Source organism: Colius striatus, chromosome 3, assembly GCF_028858725.1.
Source record: "Colius striatus isolate bColStr4 chromosome 3, bColStr4.1.hap1, whole genome shotgun sequence".
NCBI lineage: Eukaryota > Metazoa > Chordata > Aves > Coliiformes > Coliidae > Colius > Colius striatus.
This window is the reverse complement of record NC_084761.1, coordinates 99,537,473-99,552,372: the sequence shown is the minus strand read 5'-3', so window position 1 is coordinate 99,552,372 and position 14,900 is coordinate 99,537,473.

The window sequence follows — 14,900 nt, the reverse complement described above, 5'->3', positions numbered from 1 at the left end:
GAATGAGAAAGAAAGAGAGAAAGAAAGAAAGAGAAGGAAGGAAGAAAGAAAGAGAGAAAGGAAGGAAGGAAGGGAGAAGGAAGAAAGAAAGAGAAGGAAGGAAGAAAGAAAGAGAAAGAAAGGAGGAAGGAAGGAAGAAAGAAAGAAGGAAGGAAGGAAGGAAGGAAGGAAGGAAGGAAGGAAGGAAGGAAGGAAGGAAGGAAGGAAGGAAGGAAGGAAGGAAGGAAGGAAGGAAGGAAGGAAGGATTCTCTTTTCCATTCTCTCTTTCTATCCAAGGTGCAAAGGGTCTCTGTATCCAAGGGCTTTGCTGACTAATAACCCAGCTGCAGAGCATTCAGGTGGAAAGCTGCAGAGCTGAGAGTTGCCAGCAGCTTGTCCCATCTCCATTAACTTGCTGCTCACACAGTCTGTCAGGAGAGTGGCTGGAAGGAGGGCTTGCTTCCATTCTGAAAGATCACAGGGCATGATGGAGGCAGCTGAAAGCAGAGGCATGTGGTAGCCATTTCCCATCAGGTGCAGGTGCACCATCACTCTAGGGAGGTGTGGTGGAACATTTGCTCCTGCTGATGCATGAGACTTTAAAAGAGAAGGAATTTGAACATTAAAGAGGTTCACAGAGGTGTTTTGTCTCTCCCTGCACAGCTTTCCTTGAGTCTACTTTCTGCAGTAGCCTACTCTCATCCAAAGAAAACCAACTTGATCATCTGCAGAGATGCCTCTGGGACCAGCTTCAGCAGCCCTGCATGGATCCCCTGGGGGTAAGCTTAGGTGTGCTTTACACTTTTTGTCTCTGGGGTGTAATTGTTTCTGCTAGAGAGGAGCCTGTATCTCCAGCTATCTCATTTTATTATGTGGCAAATGTCATTGATCATCCAGGAAAGTCATCCTGCCCTGGAGGCACTGAACCCTCAGAATGGAGTGTGAATGCTTTTGTTTGAGCCCTACCTGACAGGCAAACCAGTGGCAAATGAGAACAGCAGATTTTTTTTTAGTTAAAGAAGCTAAGGAATGGTGAATCAATGAGGCAACAGGGTGATGAGGATAAACCAAAACTCACTAGAATAAAATATCACAGAATCCCAGAGTGTTGGGGGCTGAAAGGGCCCTGCAGAGCTGCTCCAGCACAAGCTCCCTGTGCCAGGGGCACTGCCTGTGTCCCAGCCTGTGCCTGGTACCCATTGTCCTGGCACTGGCCACCACACATCAATCACTGGCCCCAGCCTCCTGCTTATATCCAGGTTTGGAGCAGAACTGATGCTTCAGAGCAAAAAGGCTCCTCATCTGTTGTTTCTCATCCTCTACCAGCTAACAGCAGACATTTCCCAAGCAGGGGAGGAAAACTGTGCTGCACATCTGATCTTTAGTCTGCTACAGCTCTGCCTTAGATGGAGGGGCTGGGATACAACATGACTATCCCATAATCCAGAGGCTAAAAGTTATTGAGCCTATCGATCTGTGTATGTACAAGGCTCTTGGTATAAATACACAACAAAAGTTGGATGACCTTAAGCATCAGGAGTAATAGAAATAGAATGAAACCTGATAGTACAAAGTCAAGCCCTTAGAGACTGGTAACAAGAATAATTGCTGTCAGCTGTGGCCACTGGAAGCAGTGAGGTTGCAGGACTAGGATGTGGGTGCATGTGTTCATCACAGCAGCATGAAGTGAGGTAGTTATGGAAAAGCAGAGCTCCAAAAGCTATTTACAGAGCAGTTTGTGAAGTGTGGGAGAATCACAAAATCTCAAGGGTTGGAAGGGACCTGCAAGCTCATCCAGTGCAACCCCCCTGCCAGAGCAGCACCACCTAGAGCAGGGCACACAGGGACTCATCCAGCTGGGTTGGAATGTCTCCAGAGAAGGAGCCTCCACAGCCCATCTGGGCAGCCCCTGCCAGTGCTCCCTCACCTCAACAGGGAACAACTTTGTCCTTGTGTTGCTTTGGAACCTCTTCTGTTGCAGCTTGTGCCCGTTGCCCCTTGTCCTGTCACTGGCATCACTGAGCACAGCCTGGCTCCAGCCTCCTCACACCCACCCTTGATGGGTTTGGAACATGAATGAGCTCACCTCTCAGGCTCCTCTTCTCCAAGCTGCAGAGCCCCAGCTCCCTCAGCCTTTCATCACAAGGCAGATGCTCCACTCCAGCATCTCTGTGCCCTGCACTGAGCTCTCTCCAGCAGCTCCCTGTCCTTCTGGAACTGAGGGACCCAGAACACACTATTCCAGATGCTGTCTCATGAGTAGAGGGCATCTCCCTTTGCATGCCATTGACTGTACTTGTGCTACAGGTCCAAAAACAGGTGAATCTGGACTGAAACAGACATAGTGAAGGGCTCCTGAGGTGATAAAGGGAACAGAAAGCCAATCCAACGTGAGGAGGCTGGGAGAGCTCAGTATGTTTAGCCCAGAACAAAGATGTGTTGCTCTCTATAAATAAATCAGGGAGGTAAAAATGACAGAGAGAGAAGAGCTATTTCAGTTAAAGGACAGTGCTGCAACAAGAACAAGTGGGAATAAACAAGCTGGGAATAAATTTAGTCTGGAAATTAATATAAGGTTTCCAAAACTCCCATCATCTTGGGTGTCTGTTCTTACTACATCCCTCTCCCTGGCTTTGACCACTGTGAAATCCCTCTGCTGTTGCCACAGGGTCATTCTCCTTGCCAGTCTCTGCACATCTTTCTCCTGGTATTTCTTTGTTGCTTCAGTTGTGTTGCTCAATCTATTTGTTCATAGCCTCAGAGTCTTTCCTCTTGACCCTCTTGTTGCTTCCAGTTTAGCACCAGAGCAAAATTCTTCCTCTGTTTTCTTTCCCCCAGCTTTTGAGCTGCATCATCAGCTCTGGTTAAATTTGCAGTGTCTGGGAGGAAAGCTTCCCAGTCACCTGGATAGAGGGCAAAGGCTCAAGATATTTAGCCTAAAGAAGCCCCTTTTATTTTCACTTGAGGGGCAGAGCAGTACAGGTTCCTCAGAAAGATGAGAACAGTGGTGGCATCTCCATCCTTGAGGGTTTCTAAGGCTTCAGTGAACAGTCTCATCTAACCTGATGTAGTGCTGGCAAAGATTCTGCTTCAAGCATAGGCTGAGCTAAGCTATCTCCAGACCCCTTCCAACTGCTATTTCAATGCTGCTATGAAATCAGAGGGATCTGCTTGAGTCCTGCCCATGGGCCAATGCTCTTCATGTTGTCACCAGCCCAAGAAAAGTAGTTGTGTTGTAACTGGGCTTTCTGAGTCAATTATATAGCACATAACCAGAGGGCTGGTTGTGAAACAGCTGTGTCATCCCTGGGCTTGTCCTGTGATTGTGCAAAACTCATGCAGTGTTCAGCTTCTTGGCCATTGCCACGATGTGTTGTGTTGAATTTCAACGTGTTATGCTGAAAAGTGCTGAATTTCAGCCTGGCCTGCAAGTGTTGGTGAGATTCACCTTACAGAACCTTAGGAACCCTCAGGGTTGTGATGCCCAAGATGAGCTGTTAACAGGGGAACAGGGGAATGAATGATCTTACAGAAAAGCAAGAGAGAAGAAATGAGAAACCAGAAGAAAAAGGGTGGAGAAGTTCTCACCCAAAAAGCTGCATTAAAACAGTCTCTTTTGAGGTTAAGCTGACTGAGACCACAGAAGGTCTCTTAGACTGAGCATCTGGAGGTAGAGCAGTAAGGTCTCAACTAAACAGGCTGCAGTGTAGATTCAAGTACATGTGCTGGTCATCCAGACTGTTTAGTTATCAGGACATGTCCTGGGATGGTTTTGGCCCTTGCAGCAACACCATCCCACACAATGCCTGGGAGATGTGTCCTTGGACAATTTGCACCAGGCAGCCTGAGGGAATGGAAAGCATTTTGACATGACTACAGGGATTGGGTTGTGCTGCCTCCCTTCAGGGTCACAGAATGGTCCCTGGACCACGGAGCAGAGGAGATGTAGCTTCTAATGTAGTGACCATTGGTGCCAGTTATGTTCCCTTAATCCATAACTCTAAAGCTCTTTTATACAATCAACTAATACCTCTTCTATCAGTCTCTAGCAGAGCTTTTTATGGTTTAACTTTCTACCACAACATCTTGGATGTTGGTTTTTAACAATAGGGGTTTTTCACTGGTAAATTCAGAGACTACCTAAAGCAGAGGACTTAGAGCCCCAAGCAGTGAATGTCTGAAATCCAGAGATGTCAGAGTGAGAAGCCAATGGAGAACATCTTCTCTTGCTGCTTTTCTGATTCTAGTCTTCCTCTGAAGATCTCTTCCAGGTCATAGGGGGATATTTCTTGCCCTTATCTGACCCCATTGACATTTGAATCCGTGTTGCTGGGCACATGCAGAGTAACAGAAAACACTCTCACCTAATGACTTCTCCTCTCAGCTTCCTTTTCTCCAAGGCTGAACACCCCCAGGTCCCACAGGTGCTCCTCAGAAGGAATGCTCTCCAGATCCTTCACCAGCTTCAGGAATGTCTCATTCTTGTGACCTGGAGGTCACCCCCTAGGAGTGTGCTCATCAGCATTGGGCAATAGGATGTGCCAAGCCTTTAGCAGCAGACAGCTCTCTGGACTTTCTGCATATAGCCTTATTTTTACAAGTGGAAACAGGAGACGAGTAACTGTTGATCTTCCTCTCAAACACAGATTAGGTCACAACCCTCCTAGTAGCTGCTCACTTTCTGGAACTGATCCTGACCTTTTCCTCTGCTCCCTTTCCAGCTCTGTCCATCAGTACAAGGCTTAAGCACCCGTAGTTTGAGTATGTGGCTTGCAGGGCTGTGTTTCCACTAAACATCACCTGGAAAAGGTTGCTAAGTCAACCTTGTGTTGCCCAGCTGCCTTCCAAGGTTGCCAATGATTCCCCTACAGCAAGACAATGTTTGAGCTGGCTAGAAAGAAACAAATGCAGTGAGAGGGACAGAAGAGGGAGTAAAAAACCAGAAGACAAGGAAAACAGGAAAAGAAGAAAGAAGGGAGAAGCCATCCCCAGATGTGATGTTCATTGACTTCAGCCTTATCTCCCCAGCTCAAAACACAGACACAGAGTTCAAACAGTGTGACAAAAGTCAGTGGGAGCTGCCCTCCTCAATATCAGTGCTACAGTTAACTGGGAAAAAATGAGTTTCACAGGCTCTCAGACATGATCTTAGCTTGCAGTGAAAAGGAACCAATGATGATGCACCTGCTTGCATCTGCTTTCCCCTCTGCCCCTGCCATCACCTCAAAGCCCCGTTCCAGCCCCACACAGCAGCATCTGTGTTGGTATTTATATTAGCTCCAGCCTGAAAAATCACTGTCAGCACAGAGCCAGGCTCTGTCATTGCACAGACCTGCTGCCAACTGCTGATTCTTGCAGCTCCCACAAACTCCCCATTTGCTTTCATGGGCTCCAAACCCAGGTCCCATCAGTTTTCCTCTGCTGGTGGTGGATGGTGACAGTGCAGATCCAACACTTGCTACCTATGGCCCATGATTTGGGTTTGGCATGCTGGAAAAATCACTCAGCCTCCAGCTCATGCACCTTTCCTTAGGCATGTGGTTAGAGGGGGTCAGAGAGGAGACAGCTTATTCTTCTTGCCCCCTGACATGTGTAAAGCATGAGAGCCAGTACTGAGCACTTATTGCTTTTCAATCATGGGTGTTCACAGGCACCTTGGTGAGCTGGATAAGTGCAGAACCAAATATATACCCATCACACAGGGGTGTGCCACCACCTGAGCCATCTCCACTCTCATGTTTGTCTCCAATTGAAGGAAAAAAAAAGGATGCAAACAGGCTTTTGCAGAGCTGTTGCATGAAGCTAACACCTGTGCCAACACAGGTAGTCTCTCCTCTTTGCAGATTTACAGGCATTCTGTGATGTGCCTGGTGGAAATGTATGCCACAAATATATACATATATATATATATCTGAGGGTTGCAATAGTCTGCAGTGAAAACTAGATCACAAGAAGCTAGTAAGATCAATTGTTAGTTAGGGCTTGTGACTGCACCAGTAGTCACAGGACAGGAAAAGTGTTTAAAAGCAAAATCACCCAATCACTTATAACAACCTCACCACCCTGGAGATGTTCCTCACTCTGTCTGCAGTATCACCAGAGTCCCCTCTCTCCATACAAATCAAGTCTCCCTGCCACCAGCTCAGCCCATTGCTGCTTCTGCACAAGCCAGGATTTGCTGAGTAGAGACCTGTGAGTATCCCAGCAGGGCACTGTGGCTTGCTTTACAGCAAGGAGAACAAGCTACAACAGGATTTCTCCACCACAGAAGGAAATGAAGCTTCAATTTAAAGCCAGATACATATTTATAAGAAGTCCCACTCTGTTTGCAAGAGTGACCGCGGATGGTAGCCTCAGGTGCACCCACACAAGCACAGCAAGCAGATCCTCCCCTTTTTTTGAGGTCTGATCCAGGTTTTGGAGATGCTGCAGGCTCTCAGGTGGTGGGACTGGCCAGCCTTCCTTTGGCATCCATGGGAATGAGAGTCCATTAGACCTCTGCCCCCTCGTAGCAATGCCTGCCCTTACTATTTTGATGTCAACCAAGGACAAAAACCTCAGGCCTGCAACAGCCAAAGGCACATGATGTCATGTCTCGCTGAGTGCACCCGGGCAGTTGTCCTCAGGAGGAGTCAGGCTGGTCTCAGCACCACCAACAAAGCTGCCCTACAAAAGCCGGGGGCACGTACGTGACGAACTCACCGTGTGCTGTTCCCTTCCTTTCTTCCATACCAGTCATGTCTGCACAAAGCTGGGGCAGCAGAAGGGTGGGAAGCTAACAATTATGATCTTTTTAATGAATTCTTGGCAGATAGAAACCCCTGTTAATCACAGCTCCCTGCTCCAGTCCTTGTTTACTTGCTGTGACTTCAGAAAGCGGAGGGGGAAGGAGCCAGTGCCTCTCACCCAGGTCCTGCAGACAGGCTCATCAGCAGGGATAGCTGGTAAGGGAACCTGGTCTGCCCAGGCTCTGGCTTGAAATTCAGTGTCTCCATTAGCTGAAGTCTTGTCCATGTCCATAAAACCTCTGTTGGATCAGGCTGACTAAAGAGCCAAGGGGGAAACTGTAGTCAATACACTGTAAAACCTGTAAGGGAGTATTTCATCTTAATAGAGAGGAAATCAGGACTTGAAGGCAGAGCACGACTAGCCCAGCAGCACACAGAAGTTCAAGGGTAGAGCTCAGAGCAAAACCAATGGCTTGCAAGTCCCAGCACATCACTTTATCCATCAGGCAACATTGCCCAGCTGTGGTTGCAACTCCATGGGTGGAAATCCAGTGGTTGATAGGGCTGGGACAAAGGTTGAGCTTGGTGGTCTTAAAGGTCTCTTCTGCAATGATTCTATGGTCCCATAAGTGCATTTTATGAACAGCTGTTGAATTGGTGGCCTGGCAGAGCAGCAGCCTAAACTCTGTCCTCCAGACACCGAATCACCTTCTCATTCTTCATCTTCCCCTAAAGTTCCCCTGCAATTCCTGCTTTAGGCTGAAGTCTGTCTCACCTGGCATCACAAAGTGAGTGCAAACTGGGCTTTGCACATGACTTGTGAAATGTGACTCCAGGTCTCCTGTATTTCATGCTTTATCAGTGTTCTATAAAGCAATTCAGGAGGTTTTTGGGGCAGGTTTGGTGCCACAGCATTTAAACAGACCATGCTTTGCAAACAAAGGTCATTCACCATTGTCTCAGATTAAGAAATAAAGAATCAAACCAAAAAGAAAATGCTTTTTAACCCAAAGTGCCCTTTTTTTCCCCCAACATCAAAGCCTGGCCTGGGAAACTGTCAGTTTTGACACATTCTTATTGGCAGACAAAAAGATCAGAACAAAATCTTCTGACCTCGTTCATGGGTCGTGCACTGGCTCCTGTTTCCCAGCTTTAGAAACCTTCCTATTAAATTTGGAAAGGTCACAGAGGGGATGAAGTGGCTCAGTGTCCAAAAACAACTTTGGGCACAAAATATTGTTGTGTTTGTTGGCGTGTTCTTCCACTCCAGGACAAAACCAGGTTTCAGAATGATGGCATTTCTTACCAAACCAAAGCCAGTGGCTCCCACACAGCCACCCTGCTCAGCAAAGACAAGGAGGGCTTTGTTGGGTCATTGTCAGGAACAAGAGTTATCCAAAGAAACCCCCAAAAACCTGAGCCAGGATAGGGTTTGAAGAAGATTGCAGAGGTTGGGTTGGACCTGAATCATAGGATGGTAGGGGTTGGAAGGGACCTTTAAAGCTCATCCAGTCCAACCCCCCTACAGAAGCAGGGTCACCTAGATCAGGTCACACAGGAATGTGTCCAGGTGGGTCTTGAAGTCCTCCAAGGAAGGAGCCTCCACACCCTCCCTGGGCAGCCTGTGCCAGGGCTCCCTCACTGAAACACTCAAACAGTTTGTTCTTATGTTTAAGTGGAACTGTTTGTGTTCCAGCTTAATCCCATCACCCCTTGTCCTGTTGCTGGCTACTATAGAAAAGAGGGATGTCCCAGCCTCCTGACACCCATCAGTTAGATATTTGTAACTATTAATGAGCTCCCCCCTCAGTCTCCTCTTCTCCAGCCTGAACAGCCCCAGGTCCCACAGCCTTTCCTCATCAGGAAGATGCTCCAGTCCCCTGATCATCTTGGTGTCCCTGCACTGGCCTCTCTCCAGCACTTCCCTGTCCCTCTGGAGCTGATTCCTCTCTACCTTTGAGCTGCACTAAAACTGAAGCAAGAACCTCACTGCTACCCACCCCAAAAGAAGCTCTACCGTAAAAGGCAGCTTCCCTGCCATCTGCTCTGGGTAGAACCTTCCTGTAGATGCTTTTACAACAGTGGAAAGGGGCTGAGGTTGCCCTCAGCACTGAGGCTTCACTCTCTTCAGCAGCTCAGCCTTTCCACCCATGCACATTCCCTGCTTTGTTTCCTTTGGTCTTAGCTTTGTGAAGCTTCATGGCTTAGAACAAAGAAACAGAGTCATCCCTTCTCCCTCCATCATCACTCCTGTTTACTCCCTGATTTTGATTTAAGCCTACATAGCTGCCTTGGGTGCCTCAGGTCCCTGTGCTCAGGTAAAGTGAAGACCCTGCTGCTTACTGCTTTTATTTTCCATGGCTCTGCAGCCTCTTGCTGCCTCAGCCCCTCTGCAGAGTCAATTTGGCAATCTGTACTGACTTGTGTGTTCAACCAGCACTCTCCAACAGGGTCTCAAGGTCTCCCTGTTTGGCAAATAACTATTATTGCCTCTTGAAAAGAGGACAAAGGAGTGCATTTATCTCAAAAGAGAGGAAGATATTAAGCTGAGGTCATTGTGGCTCTGGACTTGCAAGGTACGGTAAAGCCTGGAATGAAGGTAGTTGTCTGTCTGCTGTGCTGATAAATACTTTAATCTCAAGTTTGAGAGCATTGAGAGAACTAGATGTGTAGCTGTTTATCATAGAATCATAGGATGGTAGGGTTGGAAGGGATCTTTAGAGATCATCCAGCCCAACCCCCCTGCAGAAGCAGCTCCCACCTAGATCAGGTCACACAGGAACGTGTCCAGGTGGGTCTTGAAGAGCTCCAAGGAAGGAGCCTCCACACCCTCCCTGGGCAGCCTGTGCCAGGGCTCCCTCACTCAAACACTAACAGAGTCTTTTCTTATGTTTAAGTGGAACTTTTTGTGATCCAGCTTCGAATCATAGCATGGTAGGGTTGGAAGGGACCTTTAGAGATCATCCAGTCCAACCCCCATCACCTCTTGTCCTGTTGCTAGATACCATCGAAAAAAGTGCTGCTCCAACCTCCTGACACCCATCATTACTATACCTATTAATGAGATCCTCCCTCAGTCTCCTCCAGACTGACAGCCCCAGTTCCCACAGCCTTTCCTTGTGAGGAAGATGCTCCAGTCCCCTGATCAAATCCTGCCCTTTGAAACTTTGAGTCCTGTTTATCCTGCCCTTTGAAACACAAGCAGGAAGAGTCAAAGCTGATTTGCACATTTGATAATTGACCTAGCTGGACTAGGAAAGGCACAAAACCCCATTTTCAGCTGGTCTAGGCCAGCTATAAACACTTGATCCAGAGAGCACTGGGTGAGAAAGGTGGTTGGTACATGTCCCTCTGAGGCAGGCTGGCTGTCCCCTGGGAGATGTGCCACCGACACCTTGCCCTCCCAGTGCCACTTTCAGTCTTCAGGGCTCCTTGAAGGTTGTTGTGCCCTCAAACAGAGCTCACCCAGGTCCTGACCCAGCTCACAAATCCTCCAGTTCTGGAGTAACGTAAAATACACATCATAAAAGGACGTGTCCCTGGCCTGAGCTCCCTCTCGGCTTTGCTTCTGTTTTCTTGAGCCTAGTTAGCCTGATTTTCTCCAGTAGTTCAATCATATTTATTAGGACTTTATAGTACTCTGTAGGGTTGTTATATTTAGCTGCCTACACTGGAAAACCACATTTTTATAGATGTTGGATACCACACCTTTCTCTGTGGCTCCTCAATGCTGGTTTTTCCCCCCTTTTTTGTGCTTTATATTCAGTTTCTGTAGCTTAGATCCATTTTGTCTCTATTCTTTGCTCCCATCCACTGGTACTGGGAATCTCTTAACCAACAAAGCAAACACCAGGTCGTGTTTAAATGGTTGCAGATTGGGTCATCTTTGGCTATCCCAGCTGTTTGGCTCCATGGCTGACACAAAGAGGCAGGAAATAAAAGGGAACAACTTTATGGCATTTGCAAAAGGCCAGCTCTGCCACTCAGTTCTGTTGAGGCAGAGAAGTGTCTGGTCTCATCACAGTCCTTAATGCATGAGCTCACAAGGCTTGTTCTGCTATGGATGCTGTTAGCCTTCCTTCTAGGCTCATCAGGGTCAATGCTCTTCCCAAAGTCATTGGTCCAAACTGAGAGTAAACCACTGCTAGTCAATTATTATCTCCATTATGCAGTTATTTAAAGCTTGATTCTCCATCAGCAGAGGTGAAAGAGGCCAGGACCTTGCTGTTTGCCTTGCAGCAGGTAGATGGGAAGGCAAAGCACAACCCACAGTCTCTGCACCAAGGGCACCAAAGCTGTAAATCCCATTTACAGAGTAAGATCCCGTTGGCCTGTCATTCTCCTAAAGGCTCACTGCAAATAGAACATAAAAAGGAGTGTCAGTGACCTCGTTCTGAGCAGAAGTTCAGTCTGTTTAGAGCCTATGAAGAGATTAATATCATTCACACTGTAGATGTGAGAGCTTGAGAGAGCCTACCTCAAGACTCAGCTGTAAAACCCAACAGTAAATGCAGTTTATTCCCTCAGAGGATGAGTTAAAAAGGCCAGTGCCAAGCCAACTTCAAACCAGAGACATGTACAAAGGGTTTATCTCCCTCTGTGTGACTACCTGTGTCATGGATCCTTCCAAGACACCCCAAAAACAGCAGCAAAACTCTCAAAAGCTCTTCTGGAATGTCCCTTTTTTTTGCCTGGTTCCTCCAATGGGGGTTTTGTATTTGGATGGTTTCAGGGTTTGAAAGGTGTCACAGCTCCTCTCACATCACGAGTCATCATTCCTTCCTTGGAGGGCTTCAAGACCGACCTGGACACGTTCCTATGTGACATGATCTAGGTGGGACCTGCTTCTGCAGGGGGGTTGGACTGGATGAGCTCTGAAGGTCCCTTCCAACTCCCACCATTCTACTATTTCCATGATTTATTTGTATACACAGTATTTCTGCCAAGATAAGGAGCTGGCAGGGTGGATATTAGGAATGAATGTGGTTCTAGAATGGAGATTAGTACTTTGGTGACTGGGACAATATGGCTACATATAGTTATATTTGTTCCAACCACGGAGTAATTAAGATTGGAAGGTGTTTCTGGTACTTCTGGAGGTCTCAGGTCGTACTGACAGCTCTGAAGTCAAATCCAAATCCAAAAATCAGTTCGAAGAATGGGGGTTTCTCCCATTCTGCATTTCCAAAAGAACCTCCTTCTTGGCAAACCATTTAACAGAGCCACCAATTTGTTGTGGATGAGCTGGAGAAATGGGAAACCAGAATGTTTAAGTGACTTAAAGTCATACAATCACAGAATCTCAAGGGCTGGAAGGGACCTGGAAAGCTCATCCAGTGCAACCCCCCTGCCAGGGCAGCACCACCTAGAGCAGGGCACACAGGGGCTCATCCAGCTGGGTTGGAATGTCTCCAGAGAAGGAGCCTCCACAGCCCATCTGGGCAGCCCCTGCCAGTGCTCCCTCACCTCAACAGGGAAGAAATTCTGCCTTGTGTTGCTTTGGAACCTCTTCTGTTGCAGCTTGTGCCCGTTGCCCCTTGTCCTATCATTGGCCATCCCTGAGCACAGCCTGGCTCCAGCCTCCTCACACCCACCCACCTCCAGAGAAGGAGACTCCACAGTCCATCTGGGCATTTACAGAGAGGGAGGCTGGGGAGTGGGAGGTTTAAATGATATTCTCAAGGCTATGCAGGGATGCTAATGAGGATTGGAAATAAATCTGAGTGATCAGAGTGAAAGGCTGCATACTTACTGCCAGTAATTTAAAGCCATGTCGGTTTTACCCCTACTTGGTTCCCCTTTTTCTACCCAAGCCTGGACCATTAGGAAAGGCTGTGGGACCTGGGGCTGTTTAGTCTGGAGAAGAGGAGACTGAGGGGGGATCTCATTAATAGTTACAAATATCTCACTGGTGGGTGTCAGGAGGTTGGGGCAGCACTTTTTTCAATGATATCCAGCAACAGGACAAGGGGTGATGGGATGAAGTTGGAACACAAACAGTTCCATTAAAACATAAGGGAAAACTGTGTCAGTGTTTGAGTGAGGGAGCCCTGGCACAGGCTGCCCAGGGAGGGTGTGGAGGCTCCTTCCTTGGAGGGCTTCAAGACCCACCTGGACACGTTCCTGTGTGACCTGATCTAGGTGGGAGCTGCTTCTGCAGGGGGGTTGGACTGGATGAGCTCTAAAGGTCTTTTTCCTCTCGTAAGAGGAAAAATCACTCAAGTAAAAATACTGAGAAAGGTGCATTTTTGCTCGGAGTAGCCAGAAAACAAACCAGGCTGCTCCACAGGTATAACTCAGTGCAGGAAATCTTCACACTGACAACAGCCCACAGCTATACCACAGCCCCCATTGTGATGGAGTAACTGCTCTGTGCTGGAAGCTTTCAGGCATGACCCTTCTAATAATGCATCACTTCTTTTTATTAAGAATCTGGAACCTACTAAAGACTTCATGTTCCTCTTAATGGTCTTGCCCTAAATCACAGAAACCACCAACAGCTCATTAATACCTCATTAGGAGGTGTGAATACAAGATATAAAGAGGAGGTACTGTAAAGAAACCTTTAGGAAAGAAGAAAAATCAAACTCCTCCTAAGTAATCTTCCTTACCAATTTATCAGTGGAGGCAAAGGCCTCGTCACTCTTGGCTTGCACACACTAGCTCCTTTATTTGCTGTGAGTCAGACTGTGGAGATCCTATTTACCCTGTAGCTCTGGAACAACTGCAGATAGCAGGGTTAGGAAGTCACAGCAGCCAAATCTCAGGATTTCCAATTCTTGGGAAATGTTGGCATTTGGAAATTCTCTTTTATTCTGACTAAGAAAATAAAATTCTTTCCTTCGTTGTCGCCTGCGACTGGAAATTCTGACTTGAAAAAGAGCAAAGGCTTTGGAAACACTGAGCTGAGGGCTATTGTTCACCCCAGTGGAAATCTGCAGTGTTTCTAAGGCAGATTTTTTTTTACCAGTGGGTAAAAATGTGCTGTTTATATTTGCTTCGTTCTCAGAGGTGTTTTTCTCATCATGAGACAAAACAAACCTGGCTTTTGGACACACAGGCTGAATGAAAATGTGCTTGTAGAAGCAATGGCAAGAGGAGCAACAATAGAAGCAGCTGTTGCAACCTGATCTAGGTGGGATCTGCTTCTGCAGGGAGGTTGGACTAGATGATCTCTAAAGATCCCTTCCAACCCCTATGATTCCATGTTACCATTCACCTGAGAGCTTGTTCCTATTAGCAGCTTCCAAGAAGAGAGTTCCACTAGGTATCATGACTCTGGTGCCTTCCTTTTATAAGGAATAGATTATAGAAACATAGAACCACAGACTGGTAGGAGTTGGAAGGGATCTTTAGAGATCATCTTGTCCAATCCCCTGCAGAAGCAGGTCCAAGGTTGATCTACATGGCAATGTAGCCAGGAAGATTCCATCTCAATCTCCTAGCACAAGAAATGAGAATGTGGCACTGCAAAAGTGCCTAGATTTCAGGTTCAGGATTCAGATTAATGTCAGAAAAAGCCTCTCACAGGAGTCACAGTCGATATAGTCCTACAAACTATCCCTGGGAGCAGACCAGCATAAGACTACCTACTGCAACAGCAGCCCAGTGAGGGATTGAAGCTACATTTGCAGAATGATGCATTAAAAACACATGAAAACCAGGTTACATCCTCAAACCTTAACCAGAAGGCTCTTTAACCAAAGCTTCTTGTGATGGCACAGTTATGTCACGACCTTTGTCTTTACACAGAACACAGGACACCAAGATGCAAAGATGAGACAGCATTGATGCCATTTTCTGACCAAACCAGATCTTTAACTTCTGAGATAGGTTTTGGGTTATTTTTTTTTTTTTGCCAGATTCCTCAATATCTATGGAGAAAAAGAAGGATTTTCTGATATCCAACTCCTCTCCTCATAAAACACACATCCATGTTTGGTCAGAGGACACACACCATCACATCATTGTGCAGAGAGCTTGAGATGACTGGATTGAAGGTCTGTGTCTGCACTGCAGTCATCTAAGGGAAATTAATCTCATCAGACTGCAGGGAAAAGAGCCGAAATTCAAACTGAAGCAACACCACACGAGGGCTCAATGGCACCTCTGTGCTGCAAACGTTTCTGTTTAGACCAAAAACACCCCCAGATGGCAGATAAATCCATAAATTGGCAGATGTAGAGAAACCA